General features: G+C 37.0%; 2 protein-coding genes across 8 annotated transcripts in view; one reads left to right on the forward strand and one right to left on the reverse strand.

The window, feature by feature from the left end:
- Positions 1–812, reverse strand: part of LOC132402184 (angiopoietin-related protein 1-like) — a 119742-nt gene extending 118930 nt beyond the window's left edge. The window contains exon 1 of the mRNA XM_059984876.1: positions 243–812. The gene's annotated coding sequence lies outside the window, so the exon portion shown is untranslated. The remainder of the gene's footprint in view (positions 1–242) is intronic.
- The window catches only part of ralgps2 (Ral GEF with PH domain and SH3 binding motif 2), a 542667-nt gene that overhangs the window by 371818 nt on the left and 158040 nt on the right, over positions 1–12809 (forward strand). The gene's annotated exons all lie outside the window — the stretch shown is intronic.

Raw genomic sequence — 12809 nt, forward strand, 5'->3', positions numbered from 1 at the left:
GCATTTCAAACAAAACACTGGTTGAAGTAAAGGCAAGGTCAGAAAACCAACCTTCCCGGGCGTAAACCACTGGTATTGAAAAATGCTGTCATTAACAACTTGATTAAATTGCTTTAGTAATCACACTTCTTTGCTACAATAAACAAAACCTGTGATTGTCCAAAGAGCAAATTATATCAACACTCATTAACAACGATCAGCAAGCCAAAAAACTCTACATTGTGTTCATGAATAAAACAAACCTGATTCCTTTTCCTGTGTGCGTGTTGCGATGAAGTTTCAAAGTCAGATGAAAAGTTTCCAAATATTTGTACTGTTCCTTAAAATAGTCACAAAGATTTCTGCAGCAGCAAACAAACTCGTGAAAAGCTCTCTTCCATGTTGTTACAGATCCAAAAGCATTGTTTTCTGACAAAATTATTTGCATGCAATACCTTTAATAAACCTGAAAGGAATATAGCACTGCAACCCTGTGCCAGACTTAAAGTTCTGTTTTCAGTTAACAGAAAGATCATGAGACTCGTTGCTGCTGTGGTGCAACTGTCTGTACTGTTTTACAGCTTCAGGGCTCGTCTCTGTGAAATGGTGGGTTGCAGTTGGTAGACACTGGATCAACATAAGCCAGACTGACAGTCTCCTTAAGAACACGAGCATGAGGTTTATGAGAACTACACACCTATGACGTAATGGCACTTAGAACTAATTGAGCAAGTGATTTCCTTTCTCCGAACGTTTAATCACAAGTTCCTAATGAAACAGATGGAATGGGGATAAAAGTTCTTCTTTGTTTGCACTTTACACTGTCAGTGCTCACACCCACGTCACTAAACTATACTTTGCACGCTATCAAAAATGAGTCTGATTACAAAAAAAATCAAGGCATGTGGTTTATAATATGATGTCTTAGCTGAGGTTTATGTGCTGCAGCTTTAGCTTAGAACAACAAACTTCTTAAAAATTGATTAGAACAAATGAAAAATAGCTTCCTGGCCAAAGTTCTTGTAATTGTGCAATTGTGCAGTAAATGTTCAGTAAATGTGTAATTTACTGAACATGTTATTTCCTCAATTGTCGATTTCTAATTGGTTAAAATGGGAAATAATAATTTGCATTTAATCTTTGAACAATGGGTTTTAACAAATCTGCAGAATAGTAATCTTACTGTGTATGCCCACAAGAAAATGAATCTCAGGGTTGTATATGGTGACATGTATGTATTTTGATAATAATGTTTACTTTGAACTTCATACTGTGGTATAAAAATCAGCTACCGCATCATGCTGAGGTTTATGTTAGTTGCAGGTTACATTAGATATTATTAAAATTATTTTGAGCTCCACTCTGTATCCCAGTAGCATGTAGTGCATTGAACTTGCATTTGCCTGTTACTACTAATTATTCTTTCTTATGATAGTCTTTCTTATGATATTATGTATATACATGATACACTTTCAATTTTGAGGCTAAGCTCCCTGCTTCTCCAGTCTATTTCCCTGGTTCAAGAGTGGTTTAGGACATTCAGCGGGTCCTGCCAGTTGTCTTTGTGCCAAATGGAATCCCTTCTGTAGACAAGACTTCTGATCGTAGAATAACTGATTAAAAGATGCAGATGGTGCAGATTTCTAGTAAAATATTTAAGAGAAACTTTACCAATTCCTCTAATTTGCTACAGTTGAATCTGCCTGCTGCGCAACTGTCAGCAGTGCATTCCGGACCTGAACCATTTGCTGCCTGTATTTGTTTGGCTTTTTGCAAATCACATTGGAACATAAGAACTTTTAAGAAATGAGTAGGCTGTATGGCTCCTCCCATCAGCTTTGCAATTCACTGAAATCATTAGTAACTTTTTAATTCAAGTGAGATATTCCTATGCTGACACTATATCTCTTGATTCCCTTAATATCAAAAAATCTCTTGGTCTCTCGCTTGAACAAATTCAGTGACTTACAGTCTTTAGGTAAAGAATTCCAATGATATACTACATCCTGAAGAAAAAAATTCTTCTCATCTCTGTCCAGAATGGCTGACTCTTTTAGTTTCTAAACAGTCTATACAGGGGAAACATTAACATCACATCCAGCACTTGGAGACTTAAGAAAACTTTAAATGTATTAATGAGATTATTCCTCAGTTTTCTAGATTTGATGCTATAGAGACAGTTTTCTTATTTTCTTCTCATATGGCATACCTGACATCCCAGTAATCAATCTACTGAGCCTTTACTGCTTTCCCACTACAAATATATCCTTCCTGAGGTAGGGAGACCAGCTTAGTTCACTATGTTCTATGTCTGGATACTCCCTGGCCTTTTATAATTTGAAAGTAACATTGCTAATTTAGTACTCAAATCATCTGGCGGTGCAGGTTAAATATACTGTTTATTTGCTTTATCTACATATTATCTTCCAGAGGTTTGCGTTGAAGAGGAGGCGGTAGAAGCAGATATGATAGTACTACTTTAGAGACATTTAAACCGGCATGCGAACAAGCCTGGGCCCCTGATCCCTCCAGCATTGATCTCTCCTCATACTTTAATTGTCAAAACCTATTAAGTCAAAAATCTGTCACTACTCATTCTACAATCCTCCACCCATTCTTTTTTATCTTATGTCCCTTAGTTGTTAATTCTTTCTCTACAGAGAATAGTTTCTCCCTGTCTACAATCTGTCTGTTTTATAGAGCATATAAACAGGCTGTTAATCCCAACCCATTCAGGGTCCCTACTTGATCTAGTCCCATTTTCCTGCATTTGGTCCCTATCCCTTTAAATGTTTCCTATCCACGTACCTGTCCAAATATCTTTTAACTGATATAAATGTACCCACATATTTAACATTTCATACCTTGCAGTTTGTTTCATATACGTGCCACTGTGTGGACAAAGATGACCCTCAGGACCCCATTAACTAAAGTATTTGGATTTCAGATAGTTGGGAAAAGGTTTAGAGGGGAAGAGAGCAAAATATATGTCACCTTTAGTATGTATAGCATGACACACAGTACCTGAAGTAATGGCTGGGGCAAAAACCATTGTCACTTTTCAAAGTGCCAGGATGAAAGACTACAGGATGAGGCTACTGGCCAAAACCAAAGATATGGTGGTAACCTTAAAAGCGATATTTTAGGGCTAAAATGTAGCTTCTTGGTCAAGATTCAAATTTATTCTACACATGTATATTGATATGTGCCTCATTTGTATTGATAAGCAACACACCTGTGGTTGTGTTGGTTGTGCAAGTATTGCCACACATTCTGGTGCCAACATAGCATGCCCACAATGCTCGCAAAACAACACAGAATGCAACAAAGCAGTAAGCAACAAGCAACAAAACACCAACAACAAAACAAGCCCTATATTTCCCTCCCATCCACACACATGCACAGTCCTCTAACCTCAAGGCAGGCAGTCTCCTTCAGACTCTAACCCCGAGCAGACTCAGATTCAGACTTCGACACACAGACATTGGGCTTTTGACTACCCCAGCAGACTCACAGAGATTCGTACACCCAGGGCTACAGCCATCGGGCCTTGACTTCTGGACTCCCAATTCAACCCTCAGACCTCAATCCTTGGCATTGATCCCTGGACCCACTGATCACTGTACACCAATGACAGGACCCCAAACGCTACACCTTGAACTCTGGTCTCACTGATTTGCAAACCCATGAGGTTGCTGGACATCGTTCCTCCTGTCTTCACAGAATTCCAACCCTGGAATCTGCCAGCATCTCACTAACCCTGTGGATGGTCACCATCCTTCTACGCTGGTCTAACATCAGGCCCAACATCCTGACATAGCCTGCAATATCCAAAGTCCATGTCGCTGGCCTTCAGATGTCAATAGAGACTTAGGACTCTGGCCTGTTCTCTAATTCCCTCACATCCCTATTCCCAAACCTTAACCTGACCCCTGATTTCCCTCTGTGTCACTAAAAACCACCCCCATGAACCCAAAAACCCACAAAAAAAAACTAAAACTGAACCACAACCTCAACAGAGGACACAACTTGGCACCATCTTGTAAAGCTAAATTATAGTATTTTTTCAAATACGGGCCTTACCCCAGGATGTAGAAAGTGGGAGCTCAACCCAATCCTATTTAAAGGATTTCAAGATCAAGGATCAAAACTATAATTGTCTTAGCTAAGATTGATTTTGAGAAACTGTCTAAAAGGGGGCATGGAATCATTTCTCAAACATCCAACTCAACAACAATATCACTGATCTGATACCGCAGTTTCCTAGGATCACATATACTCCCAATTGGCAGACTTCAGATACAACAAAAAACAGAACAGGTTTTAAGATGTGCAGGTTAGAGACTTTGGCTTATCCTTCCCAGGCATTTCTAAATGACGGAGAATAAATTAGTCAATGGCAGTCTAGTAAAAAACATCAAATTCAGAGGAGTGATGTAGCATATGTACAACTACTTTAATGTTCCTTTATTCATTCATTCCTGTAACACAAATTTTAGCAAAATAAATGCCTTATCTTTTTATATATAGAAATAACTATAACAAATATACAAGTAAATGAACCTTGTGACGTTACAGTACAGAATGGTGCATCAATTGAATTTTGGGGTTTGGGCAAAAACCTTTCTCTGGTTTCTCATGGAGAGTGTTAAAGTAAATACTAGCCTTAAAGATATACCAAAAAATACATCTGATATATGCTCCAGATTCAGCCAAGGAAAATTTAAAAACATTCCATGTCAATACCTTTTGAGCTCCAATCCAATCTCTTAATTAATGTAGCTAGCATGGTGTGAAGAGTGTAGTGCCTTCCTGTACCATTTAAGCTATTGAATTAAACCAGCTTACTCCTTAATTTTTAAAGCAATTATTTTTTTCTTATCATAAAGTACATTCTACTCTATTAAACACCCTTTCAGCAGTAGTTTGAGAAACTACTTAAATGTCAGGCATAAGATTCCATTCAAAAAAATTAAAACAGCTTACCAGCATTATACCATTGGATTCTGAGTTTCTTTTGCATACTGGTGTGAGCCTTGCTGCTTTTTGTCTCAAAAATACATTGGTGATTTTGTCATATAGAGCCAATTTATAAATTTCTTTTGATTTAGATGTGCTATTAATAACATGTTGCAGCACTCTTCAATTGTGCCTTAAGAGTATAATCCTTAGACAAATTATGTTTCCTGTTCCTAATAATTCAGTGAGCAGTAGAATTAAACTCTTTGTTCTAAACATTGTGCATAGCACTTATCTATTCAACATGAAACGGTATGTCTTTGGTCTTCCAATTTTTCTAGTTTGCTTCTTTTCATTGGTGCAAATTTGTTTTATTTTTAGAAATTGGAGTAGATTTTTGATATCAATAAGTTTTGTTTACTATATTCTTCATTGGATTTTGAAAACCTCAGGATGCCATAAGAAATTTTAACAATCTTTGCTCAAGTTATTTTGGAGACAAGCTAGGTTGTGTAATCATTCTACTGAATGGAACATTTTTTTCAAGATTACTGAATCAAAATGTTATCTTGGTTACCTGCTTCCTCTGACTTAGTCAATTTTATTGTTTTTTTGTTGTTGCTCTTGAAGCATGCAAGCCAGTTAGAACAACTTGAATGAATTAAAATAAATATCCAAAAATGTACAATTTAGTGCCAAAGAAACCCAGACCTGATGATCTGATTGAATATTTGTCTGCTTGTTCATATTGAATAATTGTTTTTAAGTGCTAATGATCTGTAATAAAATTAAATTTTAAGCCAAAGATCCAGCTGAATAACTCTCCAAAAGATGAGTACCAATTCTAAGCAGTAAATATAACCAAATTCAGCATACAGGTCACTCAGATGCAAACACCATAGTTGGAATGCCTTACTGGATGTAACCATGTCTGAGCAAGCAGGATATTCCATTTAATATTTGGAACAACTGTGGGGCTCAGTAGAAAAAGTTTAAAAATCAGAGGAACATTGATGAACACAGTGTACTCTGGGAGGAAGTTATTCTGATTATTGTAAATGCTCATCTAGATATAAAACATAGATTGTTGCAGTAGCCAAAGAGGCTGTCCTCACCATTCATGTTTTCTTCTCTTGCTGAAGAGAATACTGGATCCTCCCTTGTCACTTTAAGCAGAATCCAAGTACTGTATATTATCTGCACGCAATCTGTAATGTATAATTGAGTTATTCAGACTGGGATGCAAGAGTATTTATTCCACTGGGCCAATATATAGTGAAAAGCTTTGACCCATTCTCACTTGTGAATCTTGTGAAGGTACTCTAAATCATCTGCAGAATCATCTGCAGCTTAATGTGAAAAAGACAAAGGAGCTGGTGGTGGACCTGAGGAGGGCTAAGGCACCGGTGACCCCTGTTTCCATCCAAGGGGTCAGTGTGGACATGGTGGAGGATTACAAATACCTGGCGATACAAATTGACAATAAACTGGACTGGTCAAAGAACACTGAGGCTGTCTACAAGAAGGGTCAGAGCCGTTTCTACTTCCTGAGGAGACTGAGGTCCTTAAACATCTGCCAAAAGATGCTGAGGATGTTCTCCAAGTCTGTGGTGGCCAGTGCTATCATGTTTGCTGTTGTGTGCTGGATCAGCAGGCTGAGGGTAGAGTTCACCAACAGAATCAACAATCTCATTCGTAAGGCCGGTGATGTTGTGGGGGTGGAACTGGTCTTTCTGACGGTGGTGTCTGAAAAGAGGATGCTGTCCAAGTTGCATGTCATCTTGGACAATGTCTCCCATCCACTCCATAATGTACTGGTTAGGCACAGGAGTACATTCAGCCAGAGCCTCATTCCACCGAGATGCAACACTGAGCGTCATAGGAAGTCATTCCTACCTGTGGCCATCAAACTTTACAACTCCTCCCTCGGAGTGTCAGACACCCTGAGCCAATAGGCTGGTCCTGGACTATTTTCACTTGGAATAATTTACTTATTATTATTTAATTAATTATGGATTTATATTGCTATATTTCTACACTATTCTTGGTGCGACTGTAACGAAACCCAATTTCCCTTGGGATCAATAAAGTATGTCTGTCTGTCTGTAAATGCAGAGATAATTACTATCAATTATCACAGCAACATATATTTCTGGACTTGCTACTTCAGTTGGTACTTCATTATAGCATGCTACTGCTTTGTGTGACAGTAATTAGTTCTTATTACATGGATTTACTGTACTATGCTGAGAAATGTTGCACTTTCTATGAATAATGTATTCCTTTTTTGTTAAACAGCAAAATAAAGTTGTTGTTTTATATTGACTTGTTCTATGAAGAACAAGTTCACCTGGTTAGCAGCTAATTTTCGGAAGCAACTTATTCCCACTAGTCTGATCAGATGACTGAAAAAGCTTCTGAACACACTTTCACTGTATTCCTTGCATCACCTGCCCTCATTAAGAATATAGAACAAAATCTTAGATTTGTAAAGTTTTAAAATAAAGTCATTCAGTCCCAACATGCATTTCAGATTACAGCCATTCAATGTGTTTGAAAACTTCTTTGTGTATTAACTGTCCAAACTAGCAACATTTTATTTTTGAAAATTGATCTTTATCTATTACCAATATTTAAATGACTCAAGTTGTTTAAATTGGAGGTTGGTAGATATTTTGTTTCTTGTCATGTGAAAACAAGAAAGGCAATGGTCATACTAAATGGTATTCCTTAATGATGCAGAATATCTTCAGGCACAGAACAATTAAGTTTAGCAATCCCTGGAAGTCAGGGGCATTGAAAGACAGTAGTAAAATATGTCATAATGAAAGAACTGTATTTGAAGTATATTGAAGGAAGTTCAGTAACAGATTAACCCCTGAGGATGAATGCTTGATGTGCAAAATATATTCCCAAAACCAGCTGGTTCTTACCAAGGACACACATTTACACATTTGTAGGGTTCAAGCCTGTGATATTTTTTAGTTAGTTGAAGAACAGTCACACTTCAATAATGGGTTTGACATAATTTATTGTTTTATTAATAATCATTATTAATTGTTTTAATGCATTTATTTCTTATAAAATTAGTGATTATCAAATATTACTTAAGGTGGTCCTATTAATCTCTAGCATTCTGTTCTCTGTATATTCTGCAAGGATTAATTTGTATCTTGTTTCTCTTTGGGAAATTACCTTGGAAAATCTCAATGATAAATAGAAGTTATCAATGTGCTTTTCAAAGCTTGATCAAAGATTTATTAAACTGCCTTCCAGCAAAAAGTTAACAACAAAAAAAGGCTATAAGTTTTTAATTTTTGATGTCTTTTTAACTGAATCAGCTGCCAATAGTAAATTTGAAAATTGACTTAAAAGAAAATGTATTATTTTAAAATATGAAAAATTATTTAATTTTCCAAACACCAGGGAAACTGACAAATTATCATTGATCTGGCCTAGATGTAAAACTAGGACAGTCATCACATAATTGCATAATAGACAAGTTCTTTTTAAATTTCAGCTTTTTAAGAATAAAATTACTTTGAATTTCATCACAACCAGTTTACTATTTGGTGTGCATAAAATTTTGACCTCTACTTTTCCTTTGCTGCTGTACTTGTTCTCATTTATCTTTCAGTATGTGGGGCAGAAAATGAGCTACATCTTATTGCAAATTAAATAGTCTATTTTAAAAAATTTATTAGTAAGGCATGAATGTAATTTAGAAGACCAGTCATCACTGGGAAGTTGTTAATCTAATAAAGTTTATCTGTCAAGGTTTTAAGTGACAATCACCTGATACTAAATATTTTAATGCTTTATAAGGCCATTGCCATGACTCATGACTGCAATCCAAAAGTAAATATTTGGATCTTGCCTCACTTAGCAATCTGGAAGAATTGTTATTTGTTAGTAAACTTAGCAATCCAGTGCAATGCAAGAACTGCATTAGGTCACTGTGCTACCGCAGACAAAGCTAACTGAATCAGTTTGTATTGTATAATGGAAATTACTTAGGCTTATAATGTTCACTCATCACTTGCTGAAGATCAGGATACCAGGATTTAGATCATTTTGAATAACCTAATTGGGGGAGTTGCCTGAGGAAATGCACAAGGAATACATAACAAAATGTTGAGTTTCGAATCTTGTCTTAACCCATTTTCTCCTTTATGTCTTGGAAATCAATTGTTTAAGAACATTTTATTATTATAGTGATTTCCCACTTATGAAAATATTTTTGCATGCTTTTTGTACTCAAGCTTTTTCTTTTTATAGCTTTTTATAGCAGAGGGGGCCCCCTTTGGTCTTCTCCAAATCATTTCACATTTTCCCCTCCCCCTCCTTCTTTCAAAGCTCTTACTGTCTTTCCTTTCAGTTAGAACTGACGAAGGGTCTCGGCCTGAAACGTCGACAGTGCTTCTCCCTATAGATGCTGCCTGGCCACGTGATGTTCCAAATGAAATATAACATTCATTAATAAATTGATTGAAACATCTTCTGTACCTAAAATCAATGGTATTAGCTGATTAACATGGAGTAAATTGATCTATCCAAGCAGTAATCAATTTTGAAATGGCCATGTACAACTGTATAATCAAAGACAATGCTCTGTTAGAAAAGCATGCAGCATGGAGCTGATGAACACAAATTGATATGGAAGTGTTAGGGAGGTAATGATGGAATCCTTAGTGTAAATTGTGTTTATGGAAAAATGTTGAGATGAGTCCTGGAACCAACTTGATATACATTGCAGATAATATGAACTGAATGTACTTAGCATGTTACTGCACTAAAGATTAGGAACCCTTAGTGCATAGTTTCCCAACCTTTTTTAGCCCAATGCCCCTCTTAGGCACAATATACTTTCAGGTGCTCCCATAGTGTAAAAACATGTCTACCATATGCTAACATGAGAAAAATGATTCCGCATTAAATTCATTTTTGTGTTTAGATCTAGCTTACACAGTACCTGTGTGTTGTACAGCAGCTTCAATATCAATGTGATCCTTGAGCTTGATGAATTTTAGTAAGAGTTGAAATATCTTATGTTGTGACAGCATTGTCACTATGTGTAACAATGTATAAGTTGTTTCTGTTTTTTGTGACTATGTGGTTCACTGCACTGAAGCCTCTTTCAACAAGGTAGGAGGATGGAAATACAATGAAGAGCAGTTTGGCTCTTTTCCAATACCCAGAAAACCTCGTATGATAGTGTAGCCACGTACCACAAAAGCTGACATTTTTGAAAAGCATTTTTGCTTCTTCATTCTGAATTTCGGTAATTTCTTCTTGCAAAGAAATGGGTTAATTACCCAAACTGGAATTTCCAAATTGTTCAAATCCTTGAATCGATTTTGAAAATCCTTCTTCAGTGACTGCAGGTGTATGCAGTACTCTTGCAAATCACTGTCTGTGAAAGAGAGTGCATTACTTTCCATGCAGGGAAACTATGAGAAAATATTTCCAATTTTCTGATAAAAGTGGACACCGCACTTTTTGCCTGAATTAACTTGAAATTCTCATCCTGCAGTTTTATATCTAGAATGTTAATTCTGTCAAACATCAGCTAGAAATGCCACATCACCATGTAGAAGTCAATCCTGTTTCCCAAGCTCTTGTCAACTTTGAGCAAAAATTCAGCCACGGTGTCAAAGTGATGTTTTAAGCAGCCGCTGCTTTTCAGTGTGAAGAAGCAAGCATTCAGACTTAATCCTTTTCTTGGCATAACTGGCAAAATATTCTGCTATTTAATGGATGAGCTTTAATTTTGTTGATAGCAGATATTACAAGAGTCATGCTTGAAAAAAGTTACAAGCTAAGATTTTTGGCTGCGAGATGTTGATAATGAATTACACAATGGATTGCAAATAGACTTGGAATTTCTTTTTTCATAAATGCCACTAAACCAGCATGGTAACCTGTCATTATGATGCTCCATCTATTGCACAAGAAGTCATGTTTCTAATTGGAATAATTTTATCTTTAATATACATTTTGAGCTTGTCATAGATTGATTCCCTGATGATACTTGTTTTTAACTTTTTACAGGAGAATCTCGTAATAAATTTACATTTTTGATAAGTGCCTCATTGTCTCACACAGTTAACTCATCTAGTTTTATCCCAAATTCTTGGTGCATAGTTGATACTCAAGACGTACAAAATTGATTTGATTTGACCATAGCATCTGCAGTTGTTTTCACTCATTTCATAAATATGAAGATCTATAGTTATTACTCAGAGGGACTGATTTTAAAATACTGGTATCCTTTTTGAAAACAGTGGTGAGCACTTCTGAAACAGCAGGCATTATTAATCTTTCAACAATTGTATGAGATTTTCCACAATTTGCTATCATTTTGCAAATGTTGTAAGAAGCAATGAGACCACTATTGAGGTAATTTTTAGCTTTCTTGGCAAAGGACTTGAGAGTGCATTGCTTTTCAAGTGCTTCTTTTATCTTCTGGAACTGAATAAGTAGCCTTTTCAGGGTGTCTTTTATGGAAGTGTTCCTGCAATCTTGATGGTTTTATGGGTTCATTAGACAGTACAGTATTACAAATAAAACACATGGGGCATTGCTGATCTGACGAATGGAATAAAGCCATACTTCAGGTTTATAACATTATATTAATGCACTTTCTGTAGTTTCTGTTTCTTAGTAGGCTTAGAATACAAGGCTTCACTGCCATACGTATTCATCCAACTTTAACGGTGCTAAATTAAAGTAAAAAATAGCACAAACTGGGAATGCCTATTGGATGTTGATGAAGACAGCAATTTGACACAATGGAACAATGGTAGTGGCATGCAAAGGAACAGCAAGGCAAAGATGAGGACAATCACAACAGTGAAAATTATGTTGACAAGAACTCAGATTGGAATAGAATAGTCAGGATAGAATTGGTGTTCAGCAAGCTGCCTTTATACTATTCCAGTTATTGTGATTGACCAGTCACGTAAGGTCTCATAATCCCCAAAGATGGTTCTTGACTGCACATATGAAGCTGAGATCACTTTGAACATGTCAAGAGGAATCCTCAGGTTGGCAGATTCACTGATTGGCACTATTTCACCATTTGCTTCTGCCCAGTGCTGTATCGTTGTGCAACCTGTTTTCTGTAGATCTGTAGAGAAAGTTGAGAGGGTGTACTTGACTTACCACTTGTTAAATTTCATGTACTCGTTCTGTGCCGTGAGTCAAAGGGAATTGCTGGGCACTCTGGTTGCTAATTCATGCCTCCCCAAAAGCGTCTCTGTGGTTAGTAAGGTTGAATGAGATTGGCAAGTTTTAGACACATTGTGGCGACAAGTGCTCACCTCCTGCAGAGCTATGGTTCTTCCTTATTCCAATGCCTCATCCTTTTTTTGGAAGAGTCTGCTCTACTAACAGTCAGTCAGGTCTCGTTCCTTAAGTTAGGGTGCCACTTATTGCCCAACCCGCCCAAGAATTTGGAACATCCCCTGACGACTTCTATTTCCCCTAATTCTCCCTTAGGACATGTAACCACCCCCATTGGGAATCACTGTCTTAGTGAAATTATGTTAAACTATGGTTTCTATCATTGATGTTTAGTGGATCTATGTAAATGGGTACAGTGTCCTCTGCTTTCCAAATAATGGGCCAAATAGCCCAATTCTGCTACAATAAGACCATAAGACAAAAGAGTAAAATTAGGCCATTTGCCCTGTCAAGTACAGTCGGCCCTCCTTATCCACAGGGGATTGGTTCCAGGACCCCCCCCCCCATCACAGATACCAGAAAACGCGGATGCTCAAGTCCCATATTTAACCTGTCTCAGTGTGGTGGACTTTAGGACCCGGCGGAGCTCTGGACCTTATTTAACCTGTCTCAGTGCAGTGGACTTT

This window comes from Hypanus sabinus, chromosome 11 (assembly GCF_030144855.1).
Source record: "Hypanus sabinus isolate sHypSab1 chromosome 11, sHypSab1.hap1, whole genome shotgun sequence".
Lineage (NCBI taxonomy): Eukaryota > Metazoa > Chordata > Chondrichthyes > Myliobatiformes > Dasyatidae > Hypanus > Hypanus sabinus.